We start from the raw sequence: 23,159 nt of genomic DNA, 5'->3' as shown, positions 1-23,159 counted from the left end.
ACCGTGGATAGTGCAATACCAACAGCCGCAATTCCAACAAGTGTACCAAGGTTCTGAACAGCAAATATTTGCGAATACTGGACAACCATATATTCAAAATGGTCAAAATCAACCACTTTATAGTGGTCAAGTCCATCAACCGTATTCATCATACCAACATCAACTCCATTATGCTGGTATGCAAAGACCGACTGTTCAGGCGATTCCATCGTATCCTGGTTACGCTTCACCTAACTTGAACCAGCAGTTACCATTCGTGGCGACTTTAGAGTTGCCTGATTTACATCGGTTAACCAACGATCCAATTGCTTACGCCCCTTGGTGGCCAGTGATTCCACACAAACTTCCATCCGACATTCCTAAATTCAATGGAAATCCAGGTGAAGACCCGTCGAATCATGTGATGACATTTCATCTATGGTGTTCGTCGAACACTTTAAATGACGATTCGATAAGGCTTCGCCTCTTTCAAAGGACATTGACAGGTCCAGCGGCAAAATGGTATATAGAATTGCCTAGAGCTTCGTTCGACAATTTTAGCTCCCTTGCCACGACATTCTTAACCCACTTTCAATTACCAATAAGGTATGAAACGGGAACAGAGATATTGACTAACTTCAAACAGACAACCGCAACTCATATATCAGATCATATACATGAGTGGCGACGTCGACGAAGAATGGTTAAAACATACGTTCCTGATCAGCTTTTAGCTGAGTGGTTTATAAAGTCGTTACTTCCGGCCATAACGGAAGATGTGGCAAAGGGAGGAGTCGTAACAGAAGAGCAAGTTATAGCTCGTGCACAATATTTGGACTTAGTATATACTCAGTCCGGCACGCTTTATGACAAAATACCAGACGCCCCTAGACCAGAGTTTTCAATCCCTCCTCCTCCTAAATCAAACAGTGACTCTCATGCCGGTGATGGCGTGATTGGCACGGCAAACACGAATCCGAAAAAGACCCATCAAAAGAAGGCCCGTAAGGATTCGAATCAAAATGCGCATGAAGAAGTTCTTGCTTCGGAAGTAAATGCTGTATCGACAGATAAAGGCAAAGAAACCAATCAACTAGGAAGCAAGAAGAATCAAAACGAAGGGAAGAAAGATCAAAGAAAGTCATCTCCTCGGAAAAATCCTCGTAGAAAGGAGAAAACGTCTAGGAAATGCCACATATGTGACGATGATCATTGGACGGCAGATTGCCCGTACAAAGCTGAGTTTAAAAGATTCGTAAAGAATCCGCACACTCCAGCCGTATTGACTGATCCATTTCCCGACCCAAGTCAGAATCTGGTTGACAGTGGAAATGCTTCCCCATCACAAGTTATGATGTTGTCAAGTTTTAAGCGCCAAGATGATGCTTTAATTTCAACATTAGACAAAAGCCATGGGAATTCACAGTCGTTGAATGGCGAAAGAAAAGGTCGATCAGGCAGTTCGACAACAACTTCGACAGAAGTTGTGCCGCCATCCAACACGAGAGGCATTCCAACGATCCATGGAGGCAATCATCCTCTCCAATATATCGGAGTAATTTTCCTAAAAGGCCCTTCTTTAATGGGCACTTTTGCCCCACCATCACCGAGTAATCTTGCGGAGATGGGTGCAACGGGATATGAAGCCTTCTATTTTTAATGGATCTAAAGGTTTCGAGGATAGTTCCTATCTCAAGTCAACCTCGCTTAAAAAATGAAATAAAGAGTAAAGAGGATAGTTATTTACGATGTCAACCTCATTAAAAAATGAAATGTCCCCTTAAGAATTAGAGGACATATGCCTCGTCCGCATTTTTATGCTGGGGGCATCAAGATTGAGCAGTTTTAGCAATGTTCATGCTCGTTAAAAAATAAATGCAAGAATCGAGCAGTTTTTGTGTAGAGTTCATGCTCGTTAAAAAATAAACATAAATTGTGAGCAATCTTTCCCTAGCAGTTCAAGCTCACTCAGAAAAAATGAACCGGTAAATAACCATTGAGAAAAGTAACCTTTCAAAGCCATATTAAAAGCCCTTGGTCGTGTTTATATGCCATCACCTCCGTCCGTTCATTTTGGCCAATCGTTCATCTCCATATGTGTGTTTACCCATTTTGAGGAACAGCTGCGAAGAGTGATTTCACTTAGCCATCCTTGTGACACTGTCGTGATTGGAAAATTCCAACCTATACCTGGAATCTGCTGCTATCCCTGTTTATCACTCGTTCCTCAAAAGACGAGTCTTCTTTGAGCTCTTTTCACTAACTCGTAAAATATGAAAAGATTGCCGAGTTTTGGCCTTCTAGCTCGTTAAAAGGACCGGAAGAGCTATCCCTCCTCTAGATTTTAATCTTTTTGGACCTGAGGGATTATTGCACAAAAAGATCGAGCGCTTGTTTTGTTCGGCTCGTTAAAGAAATCGAAAATTCATCCCTTCTGTATGGTTTTATACTTTTTCGGACTTAAGGGATTAGAAGACGAAAAAGGAATTTTGGAGTTAACTTTTCGTACCTTTTCAGACTCTCTAAAAATGAAAAGGACCGAGTTTTCCTTGTCGTTAGACTCGTTAAAATGATTAAATAGCGACAAACTTGTCTTTAGACGAGAACAAGTTTCCCTATCGCTAGGCTCGTTAAAACATAGCGATGGGCTTGCCCGAAGGGCAGGTTATAGAACAAGCATATGTTATCCTCCTCAAGCTTGACAAAAATAAAGAGGTACTGGTCAGCAATGACTGGGGAAAAATTGGGAGAACCTCACAGCATTAATGGTAGCAAGTCGCTCTTGAACATGACACTTTGTCCTCCGTATCACATCGGGTTGGGTTGTTTCATTCACCGGTCTCATAACCATGGTCCTCGCCACACCATCCTCAATTGGGGTAATGCTACCGATCCATCACATCAGTGTCGTTATATGTTCAAGAGATGTGGTTCTGCAAAGAGTCAACCGTGTCCCATCCACTGCCATACATTGTCCTTCATCCATTTCATGACCGCCACCCTGAATCATACATCACAGTTTGTTTTCACCTCATCACAATCACTAGCTCCGTTCCGTGTCACTAATGTGGGATTCATTAAGGCCCTCCTTTGACGGATCGCTCCTTGTCGACATCAGCTCATTATCCAAGGAGTTGATCTAGGAACAACCCCTTCAGTACTTTGAAACTTGCATGCCTCAATGGCAAGTTTCTCACTTCCGGTGACAGGTATACATCAATGACCTTCGACCAGAAGATTTTGCATGGTGGTCGACGCCAAGTCCTTTATTCCCACCATGTGAATTGTACTGCCGTACCTTGAGGGTCATCATCCTTATCGGTGATTCCTCTCGCGCTTGTTAACGGTTTACATCATTGACCGGTAATCAAGCAATGTCTTTCCATGTTCGACTTCAAAAAATTCTCACATGGATCGACTTGTACATCGAGTGAAGATCGGAAGAGATTGAAGACCCCGGATCTAGTTTCATCCATCCGGGCTGCGATATATATTCAGGACATAAAGACATTTGATATGTACATCATTACAGCAGATGATCATCCTTCTCAAAGGATGATAATTTCAGCAGAGGATTATCAGTCTACAATCAGACGATCGTCTGTTCTATGTACCAAAATGTATTTATAAAGCTGAGCATGGGAATGCCCGCCTCAGCTAGATCATGAAAATGTATGAAAAATAATGTATTGTATTGTATCTTATTACAGGACACTTCTCAGCAGATTGAATGAACTTCGGATCCTCTCAATAAAGCATTTCACCCGATAAACGACCTCATACTTTAGGGGGCATCTGTTATAGACAATTTTGTGCCTTACAGCAACAAGCATGAATTATCAATAATCCAAGGGATCCAAAGTTCCCTAAACATGATGTTCCTACCCCTAGAGGAACAAGGTCAGCAAACCAACAGCTCTCAGATCAGTTCTCCACCTGAAAATACTCAAAAACAAGCAATCCTGAAATCAAAGCAGGTGCTCCACTAGGTTTCTGCGCTGAAACTCAGTTGCTCCATGGTGTACCTGCGTTGCAAAGCAAGTGGAACAAAGGCCACCTATGTTGAGCGAGATGGGACAAGTGGCACAATGAGTCATTGCTCTGGAATCTTCCAAAAATGACACTTGGATCAGGGATTTCGCCTTGTGATGAGTCAGAGGCTCTGTTTCTCCAAGTGGAAGCAAGGTTCTCCAAGTGGACTCAAGAACTGAAGATCAACTAAAGATTAACTGAAGAGAGAGAGGACACAAGGCAGCTACACATCAGTTGCAAGCTGACTCATCCTTTCTCAATTCATCTATATATTGAGCTCTCTCCTATGAGCTCAGGAGGCTGGAATTTTGTGCAAAGTAATGATATGCTGTTGGTTTCACTATAGAGCTATTGGGTGATTGTTTGAGAGAGGTGAAGAAGAGAAATTCTTTCTACTGGGAGGTGTTGCTGGATTGGAGCCTTCAATGGTTGTAATACTCTCAGAACCTTTACTTCTTCATTAATAAAAGCTATTGAGGTTCTTCTATGTGCTCTTGTTTCAATAATATATTGTGATAATTGCATGTTTGGTTTACACTAATCCTTGAACCAGTTATGATTGCATGCTTCTTGTAGTTTCCTTCTTTGTTATTTTGCAGGATCTCATTGTAGCTGGGCCAGCAAAAGAGCAAGGAGCTGGGAGCAAGCAGCCAAAGAGAAGAGTTTGGATTCGACATTAAGCGCAAGGCAAAGGTTAGCGCATTTCTCCATTCTCTTTTGCTTTCATAAAGAAGTAAACCTTAAGTAGTTTATTTTACAGTTGTTGCTAAGGTACTATCACCCTTAGAGTGGGATAGGGTCATCCGAGTCGGATACTTTTCCCTACAACACTTCTCCAGGCAGATCTGGTCTTTCTTTATCCATGATTTGGATCCTAATTTCACTCTTCCTTGCTCCACTTCTGAACTTTTCTCTAAATGGGCAAACAGATATCCAGGTTCACCCCCTAAAAACCTGATTATTAAATCAGCATGGGTTGTCCTCCCAAAGATTATCTGTTGGCAGATATGGCTAGAACGTAACAGAAGAATTTTTAGAAATACAAAGCAGAGCCACAAAGTCTTAGAAGCCAAGATTAAATGCCACATAAAGGAGTGCTTGACTGATATAAAAGACGACTCCAATCTCAGTCAACAGGACATTGCATGGGGATCAACTCTAGAACTTCAATTTCATCCAGCAGCCAGAAAAGCCCCTACTATTAAAGATTGGCAAATAAGGAAACCTGAGAACGACTTTCAAGATTGGCTTAAATCGCAAGCAAGGCACTTCCTCTTTTTTGATGGAGCAGCAAAGGGAAATCCGGGCAAAGCTGGTGCAGGAGGTGTTGTTCTAAATCAAATTGGGGAAAAAATTCTCTCCTATGCTTGGGGACTTGGATATTCTACCAGCATTCAAGCTGAGGCCTTGGCCCTCTTCCAAGGACTCAAGATCCTCAAAGATCTGGACATAAATGAAGCAATTGTTATAGGCGATTCCCAGGTCATTATAAACGCAATGGTTTCCAATACTCCAGTTTTGGAACTTAACCTAGCAAGGTTGATTACTAGGATCAAAGGTTTGGAAAACAATTTTCAGAACTTGAAGTACTACCATGTGTTGAGAACCCACAATAAAAAGGCGGACATCGAAGCCAATAAAGCTGCCCTACTCTCTGCCGGGGTCAAGTTGAAAGATGAAGAAGAATCATGGGAACCCATTCCATAAATTGATTGCTGCCATGTTCTACTGTCTGCTATTAAACAAATTTGTTTGTATCTTCAAGTGGGGGAAAATCTCTGAAATCGACTCTATGGGTGCCTTTCCAAGGAAGAAATCTGCAAGTTTCAGCTGCATTCTCATCCTTAGCAGTGAGATACATCAGGGCAAAGAAACTCATAATGTAATCAGATTTTCGGCATTCAGGCCAAGATTAATATAAACACTCCATAACCGTTTCTGTAAAAAAATAAATAAATAAATAAAAATCCTTTTAAACCCAACTGGTGCACTTATCATAACAAAGTGCATTGATGTGTTTAAAAAAATTAATAGCACTGAGACGTTCAAATAATATCAACACCGGTTTCTAGCATTCCTGAAAAGGAAAAAATATGTTATCATATCAATGCTCTTCTACAAAAACACGCTGATGCGAAAAAAACAACATCGTTACGCACATGTTCCCTGATTTTAAAAAATAAAAACGAATTCAACCATGATGCAGAAGCATCTAACCTTAGGTTGAATGTTTACTAAAGGAGTTAGTTTCTTAAGATATGATTTAATTATTTATTGTATTTTCCTATAGTTTTAGGAAAGAATGAGAATTATTGTAAATAGGAGAAAGTAATAGAGTATTTTGGAAGAATTGAGAGATGTGGGTTAGTTAGATATTATCTAGAGATAAGAGATTAGATGATTTTTTTTATGGATCATGAGAGATATTTTTGGAGTTAATTTAGGATCTAGAACCTACTTTGGATTCATACCCACTTGTATAAATCTAGGTGATCCCGTGAGGCATGTAATTGTGTAGAAGTGAGTGAGAGAGAGGAATGAGAGGCCAATGATAAGGCCAAGAATTATCTTGTAAATATTTTATTTATTAATTAATTATTTCTGAAATATTATGTGCATTCTTATTGTGTGTATTTTCAGTTGTGATGTGTTAATGTTTTAAGTTGAAGGCCTTATGGCTTGTGGCATCATTTTAGTATCAAAGCAGGAATTTCCCTATGGTTGATGAAGAGCGAGAAAATTATTGCATTAAGAATTGTTGTTACAATGATGATTGTGATTGATGTTGTTGAAATCACTGTGCATGAAGGATTTCCCTTTGATAAGTTGTGTGTCATTGCCATAAATGTTAGAGAAGCGGTCAATGTGTGGACATTTCTTTACTATCAAGCCCACGTGGAGCAACTATCAAATAGCTACAGTAACAACGTATGACTGTTTCTTCTTGCGGATGCATTGTGTGGAATGCATTCAGATCAACGCCATTTAGATCAACACAAGTCACAAGGAGAATTTGGTTATGTAGTGGCAAAGTCAATTTATTAAGGATCTTGATTTGAAGTATCGGATCCATGAATTCGTTATTACTAAACATAGTTTTAATTGTGCCTAATAGAGAAAATGACAATGGCATACAATATTGGGTGGTGGTTATTATGATGTTATCTTATGTCTGAGTCGTTGCTCCCCTAATCCCATTTTGTTCCTTGGGACTTAGCTAGATCACTAGAGCTATGGGGATGTCACGTCGATGTGGTATCAAAATATTTATATTTCAAAGAAATGTCTCAGTCTCCCAACAATTCTCAAAGCTCCAGAAATTGTTACTATCTATTGTAGTTCTGCATCGATACCAATAAGTTTAGAGAGGATAGGTGAATGCGTCATTTTATTTGCAGTTACAGAATTATTGTAGAAGTTTGGTGCTTAAGTGAATTGATGCCCACATCGTGTGATCCTAGAAACAACGTGGAGTGCGTGAATAATGACTGGAGCTGTGATGCGAGAAGTGTGAAGCCGATTGGAAAGGTGTTGGAAATCACGTGCATGCAATCAAGTGCCTGCAATAAAACAAAGTGAATTGCAGATGCATTACACCACTTTTATTTTGAATCAAGTGCCTGCAATAAAACGAAGTGAATTGCAGATGCGTTAAGCTGGTGTCAGAGGAAGGAGCTTGTGCCTGGAATGAGATATTTGGTTATTAAGGAGACTATTATTAAATATTTTTGACTATTTGTTTGGAACAACGCAGCTAAGAGATTTCTCTCAAATTTTCAAGAACGCAACCACCTGTCTTCCAAACATAAACTACTGCAATAATTCACAAATTTGTGTGAACGAGTTTTTTTGTTTGGGCGTTGTCAGGCGTTTGTTGTTTGGACACAGCCATTTTCTGTTTATACATGCAGGATACAAAGCATTAAACGTTGCATGCTGAGTTGACTAATTTACTTTGAAAACAAAGCATGGCTCGAAGACATTTATTATACTCTTCATCACATCCTTTAATGTGAAGTGCATGTTTGGTATACCAAAGCAATGAATTTTATAATATATATTATGGCATGCCTTAAAATGTGTGCATTAGCCTATAGGTGGACGTGAAAGAGTTGGACTTTGATTTCATTAAAAGTGGATGGAAAATGAAATATTTCATTATGGGGGAGTATTTGTGAGTTAGTGGAGAAGCATGAGAGAGAATTAGTGGTTTATTGAGATGAGATTAATTTTTTCCTTATTTGCATGATATTAGATGAGAAGAATGAAGGTTGATGAGAAAATTAGTGATGAGAGAGAGTTAGTGTCTTGAAAGAGAGTTAGTATTATGAGAAAGAAGGAGTGGAATATGAGAAAATTAGTGTAAAATTGAGACATGAAAATCATTGTTAAATGAAAGTTAATAATTGATGTATAGTTCAATTCAATGAAGAAATTTGAAATCAAGGAGTCAATGTCCATGTTTAAGTCAAGTTGAGTTGAAGTTGAAAGTATTTTTTTAATGTAAAGTTTTTTTGAGTTGAGTAAAGTTGGAGACATAAGATGCATTCTCGGTTGACACCCAAGGTCCATTAATGTAAAGAGTTGACGTCAAATTAGAAGTCTGGAGTGAAAGAGTCATAAGTCAATTCAAAAGTGAATTTAAGTTTGAGTCATTGAATGTAATTGGTGCATGATCGGTAGAGCCCGTCACCCAAAGTCTGGTTAGTGTATTGTAAGGACACGAGATATTGCATTTGTTTGCAACAAAGTAAGCAGAGTACAAAGAAGCTTATGCAAGGGAAGAAGGAGGTGAAGATGACTATGAATAGTCACAGCGATGCCATAACTAACATAAGTAATGAAGAGTTCGAGAAAAATATCGTTGATTTGAAGGCATGAATTGATGTGTTGATGGAACTGCTACAGAATCATAAACATAAATGGATAATGAATAGGACATCTAGATGGTCAATCAAGCAGTTGATTGCAAGGAGACAGAAGCACAACTTGAAAGTTTTATTAAGGGAAGCAGACAAACTCCAAATAACCAAGATGGATGTATGCATTTATGAACCAGAACAAGGACTGATGCTTGGTGAGGACGATGATGATATTGCAATGAATTATGTTGATGTGAACATGGATTTGATTCCCATAAATGGTGTCACAAACTGTTTAGAAGATCAACATAAAGACTTGAGGAAAAAATCATCTGTCGAGACTATAAAGCCTTATGTTTTTAAATCTGACAATTGGTGTGTGGATGCAGAATGTGTTGCAGATGATGGACAAGACATTAATTTTGTTTCATGAAAGGATGAAGACCAGTCTCTTGAAATTATTACTGAAAGAGACCATAAAATGTTGATGAAATGTGAAGAAGAACTACAATTGCTAGAAAAGATGCTGATGGAACCTGAATCTAATCAAGTTGCGGATAAAGAAGAGAAATGTTCAAGCAGTAAAAATGTGGAACTTGAGATAAAATGTAATTTGAAATTTAATGTTAAATATGATGAATTGATATTCCAAGATAGTAACAAAAAATTTAAGTCGGAAACTAGATTGGATATTGAAATTGAAAAAATAAGGAAACTAATGGAAAATGTACACAAACCAAGATATTGTGAGATAAAGCAGAAAGGCAACAACATGATGCATTTGGCTGCTCGAGTATACATCTAGAAAGAATGAGGAGAATTTCAACATGAAGTTTGGAAACCCGACGAATTAAAGGTCACAACCATTGAAGCAGAACAACAAAGAATGGATGGTCAACAACAAACTAAAGTTTAGGATCCAGGAGGAGTTTTTATCAAAGACATATGGTTGGGGGACCATGATTTTCTTTTACCTGTGGATTCTGATGCAAGAGCATCTAACCTAGGGTTGAATGTTTACTAAAGGAGTTAGTTTCTTAAGATAAGATTTAATTATTTATTGTACTTTCCTATAGTTTTAGGAGAGAATGAGAATTATTGTAAATAGGAGAAGGTTCGAGAGTATTTTGGGAGAATTAATAGATTTGTGAGTTAGTTAGATATTATCTAGAGATAAGGGATTAGATGAGAATTTTTATGGATCGTGAGAGATATTTTGGGAGTTAGTTTAGGATCTAGAACCTACTTTGGGTTCAGTTCCACTTATATAAATCTAGATGAGCCCATGAGGCATGTAAGTGTGTAGTAGTGAGTGAGAGAAAGGAATGAGAGGCCAATGATAAGGCCAAGAATTCTCTTGTAAATATTTTATTTATTAATTAATTAATTCTGAAATATTATGTGCATTCTTATTGTGTGGATTTTCATTTATGATGTGTTAATGTTTTAAGTTGCAGGCCCTATGGCCTGTGGCATCAAACCAACTCAGTGATCTTATAACAATTAGAGCAGCGATGATTTTAAATAGAAACTGCACCATTGTGTTAAAAATTTAATTGCACCGTTTTGGGATTTCGAAAAAAAAATGTATCATGTTAGTGTGTTGAAAAAATTTGGCGCCCCGGCAATGTTGGTGCACTTTTTTTTATAAACGCATTGGTGCGCTTGACTATCAAATGCACCAATGTACGGATAATAAAATAATAATAATACGTTATTTTTCTTTTCTTTTTTTAAATTAAAAAAGAGTGAAAATTGATTTTTTGAAATCTAATTTCATGAAGTATTTTAAATAGTAAAAAGTTATTCACCATTTCATTATTTTACCCAAAAATTCAAGTGAGTTATGTGCAAGAGAGACATACCAGGAGCAATGTGCAACAGTAAAATACTTTGGAGCAGCAAAACTATTCAGAAGATCAAAAGTTGAAAGGTATAGTGATTCACTCAAAAACCTGCATAGTAAAAAAATTAAATTTTATTGTTTATTTTACTAAAAAAAATTACAATTTATGTTAGGGTTTAATTAAAAATAGATCGTTTGCAAGAGAGACACACTGGGATCATTATGGAGCTACAAAATATTTTGGATCCGCAAAAAGACCAAAAATTGAAAGATATGGTGATTCATTCAAAAAATAAAAACTTTGTATAATAAAAATTTTACTATAGATTTTACTGGTAAACTTTTCAACAATCTGCTTTCCCATTTAAATTTAATTAAAATCCAGTTAAAAAACAAAAAATTGCAATACTTACCTTAAACCCTTGCTTCTTCTTGCAAAATTTCACCTTAAGGTTTAACTTCCTCTACAACTTCACAATTAGGGTTTTTCAATTTAGGCATTTTAGATTTAATGGGTTTGTGTATTAACTATATATAGGGTGTTTGACAAGTAAAGTAGGGGAATCAATTATTGGATTAGATCAAAACCCTATTAGAACTCTCCTTTTTTTTAAATGGTTATATGTTTCATGTTGTGCCCTCTATAATATAACGCACTGGTGCTCTCTGTGTAATACAATGCACCAGTATATTATAACACTCTGCATTTGTCCAGTCTGTTAATCGTTGCTCCTGGTGTAATATAACGCATAGGCACGCCTCTTCCAAATAGCACCGTTAAATCATTTTGGTGTGTTTACTCTTACAAATTGCACCATAATAATTTAAAATTATGTTTAAAATTAATTTTCCATGACGGTTTTGAACAATTAAACGTCCGGTGCGTTTAATGTTCTAAATGCATTGGTGTGTTTATTCAAATAAACGCATCGGTTACCAAAGATTTTTTGGTTGAAAATTATTTGATTTATTTGTAAAATATTTTTAATGGTTTTTGTATTGAATGGTATAGGTTGTATATTGATTAAAAAATGTCTCAAAATGTCTCAAGTGACAAAAATATTGATTAACACAATAATAGCAAATAAAATAAAATAAAACAGAGAAGGCAAGTTCTTTGTAAATTCTTTACAAAATTAATATGTTTGAACTATATGTAAGTTTAACTAATATGTATTTGTTGGAGTGTGTCATAGAGAGCCACAAAATGAATAAAGTCAATAAGATTATTTCTAATCTAAGTGCAGAAGAGCATAAAAGCCTGATAGAAAATTTGCAAAATGATGAATAAGGTGAATGAAAATATACTATTCAATATGATTTTTTTTTAATTTTCATTAATAATATACTTAAAAATATTAGATAACATGTTTCAGACAATTTGTTAATCAGCAACGAATGAAAAGATCAATGTGGTTCTAAGAAAAGAAAAATTATAGAACATGTAAATAACAATGAGTTGGTCCTTAGGTCATTTGGAGTGGTGCTAGAGGTTAATGAAAGGAGGGAATTTTTACAAAACTATGAGGGATCTAGTGGAATGATTGTATAGACACATTTTCCACTTACAATACAAAAATCAATCCATTGATTCTAAGAACCAAATTATATCTAAATTACAAGAAGAATTTCCAGAGCAATGGTTAATGAGACATGTCAGACTTGCAACAGCAAAAACATACAACAAGAAAAAAGAATCATTCAAAAGGAAATATTCCTAATTGTATAAAATGATTTTCTAGAATTATAGGTATATATTACTACTTGACCATTCATTTACTCATATATATTTTGTTATATTTAGTTTTAATATATAATTATAAAAATAGTTTATCAATTTTTCAGGAATATTATGAAAATCCGAAATGATCAACGCATTGATATGCAAAACATACAAGTAGGAATGCCCAAAAAAATATATAAGATGGTAAAAGAAATGGACATAATTGTGTCACATGAGGAGCCATCTCAACAACAACATGCTTCAAATGTATATAATCATGATTGACTTTGTACATAAAAAAATAAAAAAATAAAAAAAATTATATATATATATATAGCATTAAATATTAATTTTCAAGTATTTTATTGCATAAAAGAAAACAAGATGGAACTCATTCAGCTCATAAAATAGGATGAAAAGGAAGAAAATTGTTGATTTCAAAGTTTGTGAGTAATTGTTAATATTTCTTTATAATAATTCAAGGTTTCATTTTTGTATATTTTAAGTTGTTTTACAACAACCATCCTTGAATGTCTTCAAATAGGTGCTAACATACAAAGAAGGGCCATCAGAATAATTGATTGACATTGGATTAAATTAAGGGTTGTGAGTATATGTTGGCATATCAAAAATTAATTGTGGAATTTGTTAGTATTGTATTGTTTTAATTTTCTGAGTTAAAAAAAAAATAAAAATAAAAATAAATTCATTTTATATTGAATATATGATTTATAATGGAGTTTAAAACATGTAGGAAACAAAGTATGGAACTACGTCAGCAGAAGACTTGTTGCAACAAGGCATGAGACTTGGTTTTGAAACCATGTGCACAAATTTATGAGTCACTTCTTGTTATGGTACATTGCTATTTGATTTACAGTGATGTATATTATTTATTTCAATTTTCATTATTCTCCCCAACGTAGATACACTCATTCCAATTTATTTGTATGTTTGCAGATGGAACTGCAAGATCAAGAAGACGAAAACAATCGATGCAATCAATAAAATTCCTCTAAATAACCCAAGTCATGGAAGTAGCTCGAGCACAAACATTGGTTCCAACGAAAAATGATGATTGATTTGGATACTAATGCAACATTTTGTACTTTTTGAAATATTTTTTTGTTAAAATCAGACATTTTGTTTAATGTAATGGATAGAGTGTCCCAATTGAAAGACAATGGGATACCAATAACAATCCCATTTTTATGACAAATATCCTCTTATTGATATATAATAAAATAAATTTTAATTTATTCTATCATGTTATCCAATGTCGTTGTGAAATGTTACACCACTTATTAAATATATTCATGATTAAATATTATAATGAAGAGATGTGAAATTTGATAATATAAAAAATTAATCCAAACATCATATGCAAATGAACTAATCAAATTTTTATTTATATGAATATTGTTATAAGATATATGTCGATTTCTCGATGAATAACGAATTATAAAAATTACAATAATTGCACTATCACGGGTCAATATTTCCGAAAAAAGAGAAAATCTCATTCAAAAAACCAATGTGTCTATAACATAAAAACCCACTGGTGAGTTATGTTATATAAAAGCACCATGACGACATCTTTTTGCATGCTCAGTGCCTTTTCAGAAAATGACAGCATCGGTGCATTTATCTCTTCAAGCATCGGTATTGTTTGAGATTAATGCCCCGGTGCATTGTAATTCTTAACGCACCAGTGCTTTCATATAACTAACTCCTTGATCCTACAAAATATTATTTCCAGCCCGATGCATTATGAAAACTAACAGCACCAGTCCTTTTGTATAACTAACACACCTATGTTTTTGTACAAATTATACGCATCGACGCAACAAGTTTAAATAAAACACTGTCACAACAATTATTTTTTGCGTACCTCGGTGTCTTTCCTTACAAGAATGCCCCAGGGATTTTTGATCTATTAGCACCAGTGTGGTATATATTATGCATCAGTATTCTTTGCATTCAATGTCTTGTTGCTTTTAGTTATGTATATCGCCCAATGTTTTTATACATATAACGCATTGGTGCTACTTGTTCCATTAAGCGCATCGCAAAAAAAACATTCACTAGAAGCTCCGACCACCCAAACTTTTCCAGTTGAAATGAAGTTCCATTAAAACCTCCTCTAAAACATCCTCTATCACAAACGAATGTTTTAGCTTATGTTTTTTTGACAATTTTTGCAAATTTTGAACACTAAAAACCTCTGTTATAACCTTCTCTAGAAGGTATTTTCCTTGTAGTAGAAAAAGGGTGGGGAAAACCATAGAAAGGAGACCTTCTTTGTTGTATTCATTGATTGGAGATAGTTCGATTGGACACCATTCAATTGTAGTATCAAAATGGTGGTTGTATGCTTGTAAATATCGTCATATTTCTTAGACTTTGTATTTGTATTAGGAATAATGGGTATAAATGATGATGTGTGGTGTGGGTATGGGTTGGTGGAATCTAGGGTGGGTTCAAATGGTATTTGAGGTGATAGTTGGGCATATGGATCTGTGGTATTAGAACGATGAATGGAAGGGGAGACATTGGTGGGAGATGTTGGTAAGGATGCTAGTGTATTGTGGTTAATGCGAGCACTCTTATAGTAGTGGTCATTTGACAATTTTATTCTAATGCGACTAGAACAAGATGTCTACTTACAATGCAATCATCAGCATGATGGTCATTGCTATGACGGGTAACTATCAAAATCTCCAAGTCCTAAACATGTCATGGATACATGTTGGTTATTCTTGTAATGTATTTTGGGAAGTATATTGTGTGGCCAGTGTATTTATATTGGTCACCGCGTGCATGTGTTACTTGCAGTATCAGGTTTAATCTAGCTATGATAATCTCTTATATCTATGAAAGACAAGCTAGGATAGGTGATTGAGGACTCGAGTTCACGTTGTTTGACAATGAGACACAATGGTCGTTTGTTTCAGACATGCATCTGGAGCAGAAGTACATTTCGTTGGACATGCACAGATGCATTCCAGGATATGATTCAAGACAAATGGAGCATGGAAATTTTGGTGTGATTTTATCAATATTTGCACGAAATTCACGATGTGCATTAGTAGTACGGGTGTTCTAGAAATCATGTGCAAGGGAGGTGGTGGCGTAGTGAGCTATGCATGTGTTTATTTGAGTGGTTTTTTCATGAGTAAGAGGATTTTTTTATTGTAAAAGAGGGTTTCTTTCAAAGTGGGAAGTGTTAACTACATCTTGGTTTAACAACAAATGCGACATTGTGTCATATCCCTCAAAGGGTGATTGTTGGGTATTTTTTTATTTTTTACATTTTTGGGAGTTTGCGAAGCCTTTTCTAGCATGATAAAATTCACCCTAACATGCATTTATTATTTATTTATTTGCAGCATAATATATTTGGGCATGTTCATCATTAGAATTAGTGGACATTTTCAGAAGTTAATGCAAACAAGTTAAGGAACCTACAGGCAAGAAAGGGGAAAGCATGAATGTTATTCAGAAGGCAAACAATGATGTCATTATATAGCAACAAAAAGATAACAGCAGTTGAATTCGAGAATATTTTTATGGTAATTTATCATTGGAACAATATGCTTGAAGGAACATTCGAGTAATTTGCAACTATACATGAAAACAATTGCATTTGTGTAACCCATCAAGTTCCATGATTTGTTAAAAGAAGGAAAGTGCAACTTATGTCAATAAGTGTATGTACACAATGCAATATTACATACAATGGAGGAGGCATGCTAGAACTCCATGTTGAGAAAACATTGATGCAAACTGACAGGTACATGTAATTACATACAAACACATGCTATGTTGAAAAGCGTATTTAAACATTGAATACTAAAAATTGCCGAAAAGGCAGACAATATTATATGGTGTAAAATTGTATTTAAAAATTGGAATACTACAAATTGCCAAAAAGGAAAAGGTACATGTAACTAAATCTATTTATGATGTGGAAATGTTATCGATTTCTCCAAGGATGTTGTTGCATTCCATTGAGAATTCCAAGCTTTCTTCTTTGATGATGACACACTTCAAGTGTGGTATTCCTCTAAATGTTTCCATCTTCACTGAGAGTGTGAAGAGGTGATTTGTCCATAGTGCTTTAGAGACAATCTCCTTGACTACATCTAGATTTGAAGATAAAAAATAGAATTCCTTTGCATTAATGCCAAGAATGGTAGATGTTGCGTATTCAAAAGAAATTGATGAAAGAAACTCTCCAGTTTGATATTTTATGTCGACCTTAAGTAAGTATTTGTAATCACAGTCAGTTACTTCAACGTTGCATTTTGGGCAGTACCATGTGCTTGCATTTTTTGGAATGAGTTTCTTCATGCATTTTTTTCCAACAATGATAGAAGGGAAAGAAAGATAGTAAAAATTTTCCATCCAAATTTTCATTATTGTACCCTTCACTTGGAAGAACATAGGTTTTTCAAAGGAATCGATATTATAAATATCAACAAGTGATGTTTTTTTTGGTGGATGGGAAAATAAGGTGGATATCTTGTGCTTAAGGATGTAGAATTTGTAGTCAAACCTTCTTTTTTGAACCATGACTTTAGAGTGTGGGCCTCTTCAATGTTAGGGTCTACAAGAATAATGGATTTTGTTGTAGTCCCAACATTTTTTCCATTGAATTCTCCAACATGAGCAAACTTGATTGCAATGATGGGGTTACTTCATGCAACACATAGGAGGAAATTTCTCTTGAATCAACATCAAATCCCCCTCGAGAAAATGACATCCATGCTATATCAAGGCCTTTCTTGAAGGTGCATTGTTTGTTTAGTAATTTCAGAGTCATCCTTTTCTACATATAGTGCATGCACAAGAGATGTCAGTAACAATACCACCAACATTAACAATGGGGTTCATGCTTGTTGTTTTGATTTCATTGATCAATTTTCTATTGAAATGCATCATTGGAGTAGGTGATTTTTCAATGACGACATGTTCTATGGTAGATGTTGCATTTAACAAGATCTTCTAGTTATTGTTTAAGTGGTTGTATTGCTTGTTAGCCAATTTCACATTGCCTTTTGAGACAATGTACACATTGTCAGCTTGGATTTTGTCAAAGAAAGAATCGACAACATTGTTGAAACATGTGATATGTATTTCTCCACCTTCTACATCGAAGAGGTCAAAGCCAAACACTTTGTCGGATCCATGTTGATTTTGAAATTGATGAAGAGGTGTCTTTCTTTGGGCACAACCTTTTATGGACCAATTTGAATGGTAAGGGTTTAGTGCTTTGATGGGAATATGGAGTGGAGTGATGGATGGGGTTAGAATAGAAGGAAGGGGACAATGCCTTTTTGATGAAGGATCTTGGTTTGATGAGGAGGGAGTGTCTTCTTGAGAACTAATCAGGATAGTCAGATTTGTTGGATTTCCAATTAAAGGTGAAAATGTAGCAATAATCTTAAAGTCTAGTAGCGTTATAGACCTACATGGTAAATGACAGTCATAGGAGAAATTGTTAGAATGGAAAGTGGTTTGAAGAAACATATGTAAAGTTTAAATTGGAAGTATGTAACAAACTTACATTGATGCACCAATAGATGAAGTCATCTAGCTTTTAACATGTATAATAGAACCTTTTTGAAGTAATCTTGTTGCAACGAGGTCATTGAAATATGTTGGAAGCATAATGTGTTTCATATGTGTGCCATCAGAGATGGCGGTGCGATAACATAGAGTCGAACTTTGCATCGACCGAATAGGGTCGAGTTCAATAATTTGTAGCAATGGTTGAATATGATTCGATGTAGAGAGAATTGAGAAAATAACATTCTCAGTAAGTTGTTTCGTCATTTTCTAAAAGCAAAGATGACAAAATAAGTAGTATAGAGTACATAATTCATTATATAATAAAATGTGGTTTCTGCTTTAGGATTTTTTATATGTGGTTTTTTTGGCATTAGATGTTCTGCATTAATAGGATTCCTATAGTACTAGATGATAACTTGGAAACAATCTAATAAACTATGGGGAAGAAAGCATGTCCATATTCATTCTAATTCAATGGTTATTTAGACTTCTAAACATAAAATGGTTTTCTATGCTAGTATGAAAATATTGAGCTAGCATTCACAACTCCAAATTGGCACTTGGTCAATGTGTTAGTTGAATGGATCATCATTAAATATTCCTATAGAAAATTGCCTATGCCCATACAAACTATTTACCTTGATTTAAAAGTTTTCATTGTTGTTAATCACACAAGACTTGACTGTAATTTTCAAGTGCTACTCCCATGAACTTTCTATTTATTCCTGAACAAAATCCATAGTAATATTGTTAATGAAAGACAATAATATTATTAATGTTGCATGAATGCCTAGCCTAACGAGACATTTACAGTAACACATGAAAATATTCCTCTTTGATATTTTCTTCCTCACTGGAATTCTGGAAAGGAAAACAAAGGTTAACAGAGCATTGTCTCTAGAAGAGGCATACCTTTAGCAAGGCCGATACACAAAATAAAAATAAGGTTCTTCCTTTGAAACTTCTGAAAGAGTAGAATATTTCTGCCAAAATGAACCCTGCAAATTACGACTACAAATTAGATTTAATGATTGGTAATGTACCTTATTGTTGTCTATTGTGATCTACCTGATTGTTGCCTATTGTGATCTACTTGATTCCTGTGTACTATGATATATCTAAGACCTTATATTATAAATATGAGACTGTAATAATAAGAGGATATATTTTTCTACTGTGAGGTTTCTTATTGTTATCTAAGATCTAATTTATAAACCTATATTGAATGATACCTAAGTAACCCTTGATTCTACGAATACCTCACTTCTATTTTTCTAATGTATGGATTTGTGTTTATGGGAGGGGTAGTATACCTCAAAAGAGGTGGTAGGATGAGAAAAATGAGATTGAAGGTAGAACCTAATTTTAGAATGGAGATGAAAGAGAGCACTAAAGGAATCAAAACCGAAACATTATAGTCTTTGAAAGTATCTCCCAAAGTTCTTTTAAGAAAATCGTTTACTCTTGCACAGTTGTAAGCTCATGATTCAATTGCCAAGTTATGTAATCTAGTTAACTAACACACCAAACGATTTCAATTAGAGTCATTTAATCAAGTTAGTAAATTGGCACGGACTTCCTATTAAAAAACCATCCATTTCCACATTGCTCTGTAATTTCCATCTGTTAAGATTAAAGGGAAGACAAGTATGTTGGACTAAATACTACAAGTTAGTAGTCTCTGAATGTAACTCCCAAATTTTTTTAAGAAAATCATTTACCCCTAAAAAAACACAACTCATGAATCAGTTTCCAAGTTATTCAATCTAATTAAAATATAAAAGTTAGTTTAGGAATAGAAAGGTTGCAAAAAATAATATGTTATGCCTGTATTCATGATATTTGAATGTTGAAATGATTTAATGTTAGGGGTAGAAGGAATTTTATGCTTTCAAAAGATATGTTCTTCTGAGTTTGATCCAACTTTTGTACAGGGATGGAAATGAATTTCAACAAATTCATGCAAGGAGAAAACAAATGTGATGCAGATGTAGGAAGTCTACATAGTACTTGGAAAAAAGGCGTAGTCCTGTGGCATCGAAACCTAAAGGCATGGAAATCTATGTTTTTTTACAAAAACATTGCAAAAAGGAATATGGTATGCCTTTATTCATGATATTTTTTTAAATTAAAGAGATATAATAATACAGTGTTGAATCCAAGGTTTGACACTTGATTGAATTACATAATTATATTTATTTAATAAAATAGGGTGGTCATCTATCACGCTTATCCTATAAGTTTCCTTGTGTCTTGCTATTTCAACCTCCCTTCCCAGGCTTTTGCAAAATATAAAAGTTAGTTTACGAACAAAAAGTTTGCAAAAAATAATATGTTATGCCTTTATTCTTGATATTTGAATGTTGAAATGATTTAATGTTAGGGGTAGAAGGAATTTTGTGCTTTGAAAATACTTGTTCTTTTGAGTCAGATCCAACTTTTGTACGAGTAGGAAAATCAATTTCAACAGCTTCGTGCAAGGAGAGAATAGTTGTGATGCAGAAGTAGGAAGTCTGCAAGCTACTTGGAAAAAGGAGATAGCCTTGGGGCATCGAAACCTAAAGGCATGGAAATCTATGTTGTAACTTGGTATCTATGATAACAGTTATCTTGACCTTTTCCGTAAAATGGTTTTTCTATGCTAGTATGAAAATATTAAGCTGGCATTCACAACTCCAATTTGGCACTTGGTCAATGCGTTGGTTGAATGGATCATGATTAAATCTTCCTACATAAAATTGCATATTCCCATCTAAACTATTTTCGTTAATTTAAAAGTTATCATTCTTGTTAATCACACAATACTTGACTTTGATTTCAGGTGCTAATCCCAGGAACTTTATATTTATTCCTGAACAAAATCCATAGTAATATTGTTAATGAAAGACAATAATATTATTAATGTCACATGAATGACTAGCCTAAGGAGATGTTTACAATAATAGGTGAGCATATTCCTCTTTGATATTTTCTTCCTCACTAGAATTCTAGAAAGGAAAATAAAGGTTAATGGAGCATTGGCTCTGGAAGAGGTATACCATTATCATTATGCCTTTATTCATGATATTTTTTGAAATTAAAGAGATATAATAATACAGGGGTGAATCCAAGGTTGGACACTCGATCAAATCAAAGGATTATATTTCTTTAATAAAAGAGGGTGGTAATCTGCCATGCTTACCCTTTAAGTTTATTTGTGTCTTGCAATTTCAACCTCCCTTCCCAAGATTTTCCAAAATATAAAAGTTAGTTTAGTAACAAAAAGTTGCTAGAAAAGAATGAGGTTTAACTTTTCAATCACTATATTTTTTCATTCCAGAATGAGGTTTAAAGATATTTTGGTCATAGAACACTTTCAGTAGTTGTGCCTAAAATGAAATTCTTTCGTTCCATTCCAAAGTACCCATCATTCCCACATGCATGCTAATAAAATTACTTATTAGTCACATTATAGAGACTAGGAAGAATCTCATGTTGTTTTACAAGTATGATACTCAAACCACCACAGGCTATGGAAAACCCCCAGGACGGGTACTTTAGTTTTGGAAACAAAGGTATTGTGATGGAAAATCCAAGATCATGGATAAAGTAGGTCCAAGGCTCTCCAAGATCACTTCAAGCTCTATTGGATCTCTTACATTGAAGGCTACTAGGTGAAGATGATGGGGAATGAAACTAGTTGCCACTAGCCATTGTTATGATCATCCTAATCCTCAACTTGGTGTGGCGTAAACTTGTGCGAAATCCAAACACCTTCGCTAGTGTCATTGGAATTAAGCGGGCTCTGAGTTCTTACACGCATGATTTAAAGACTTATGCTTAATGTCTTCTAGTCACATTCTGAGACTAGGAAGTTTATTATTGTTTTGGTATTAGAACACTTTCTAAATCTGTGCCTAAAATGGAATGCATTCATTCCATTCCAAAGTACCCATGATTCCCACATGTATTCTGAAAAATTTGTTTCTTAGTCCAATTTTAGCGACATAATGCAAAGTTGATATCAATTTCCAAGCAAATGCCAAGATAAAAGAGAGTAGGAAGTTTGTTGCAAGGTTTCAAGAATTTATCTGTGTGAAACCAACATTTTCTTACAAACTGTGAAACAAATAATTAGATGACGATCCCTATTAAGCATTGAAATCCCTACTTGTAGGAATTTTTAGTTTTTAATCATATTTTCTTAATTCTAGTTATAAGTTTTCTGACATTACTCTCGAAATGCAGGTGGAATTTTTCCATGCCTCAAATTCTTGAAGGTTGTAGAACAATTTTATCATATTCTAGTCTCATTAATTATGGTTTTTTATTTAATTATAAGAGGGTATTCCTAAAACACTTATTAGTCGATTACAATCATAATACAAACATTAAGAAGGTTGTAAAAATGCAGTTAAATACTAGCAAGCAGAGACATTTCTTTGTCACGATGAAAGGGAAAGAAGAACCAATAAAAATATAGTGAATGGTTGTACCTTGAAAGAAGATAATAAAGTGTCTTGCCATGAATCACCACAAAACAGAGCAAGAAATTTTCTGGAAGAAGCACCAAATAGAGGAAATTCTAAATAAAAACAAATAAAAAAATATGTTGAATAAAAAAAATAGAGGTTAACCCTATGAGACTACATGGCCCTAACTAATAACCAATAGGTATTTCCACTACTCACACATCTTTGGCTTCATCGTCACCTGAATAGTTGTATTATTCTGATGTAGGGGTTGTTTCTCCAGCTGAGGGTGAGAATATGGTTAAGCCTAAGAAATAATGTCCCCACCCAACCATTCGTCATGCCCTGCTTCATCCCTCCACAAATCGGCTTGGTGGTCGACTACATAGCCACCTTACTCAGATTCAAGGGCACTCATGACTAACGGAGGAGGCACTCTGTGCAGTTATCCTTCCACAACTTGGCTTCTTCTCCGCATAGTCGGTTATTCATGCATTATGGTGGAAGGATTGTATTCAGTTTTTCCCTAAATGTTAGTATTTTTGCTAACTATTAGTTTTTTTGCTAACTATTAATCGGATGACACACCATTATTCAAACGTCTAACATTCGATTTGATATTACAGACTAGTGTAGAGTAACAACTGCTGAGAAATTTTTTCTCAAAAAAAAATGCGTTACAGCATAATAAT

This window comes from Pinus tabuliformis, chromosome 3_2 (assembly GCF_031772625.1).
Source record: "Pinus tabuliformis cultivar Carrire ecotype Pingquan chromosome 3_2, CPIR1, whole genome shotgun sequence".
Classification (NCBI taxonomy): domain Eukaryota; kingdom Viridiplantae; phylum Streptophyta; class Pinopsida; order Pinales; family Pinaceae; genus Pinus; species Pinus tabuliformis.
Note: the sequence above shows the minus strand (reverse complement) of the source record.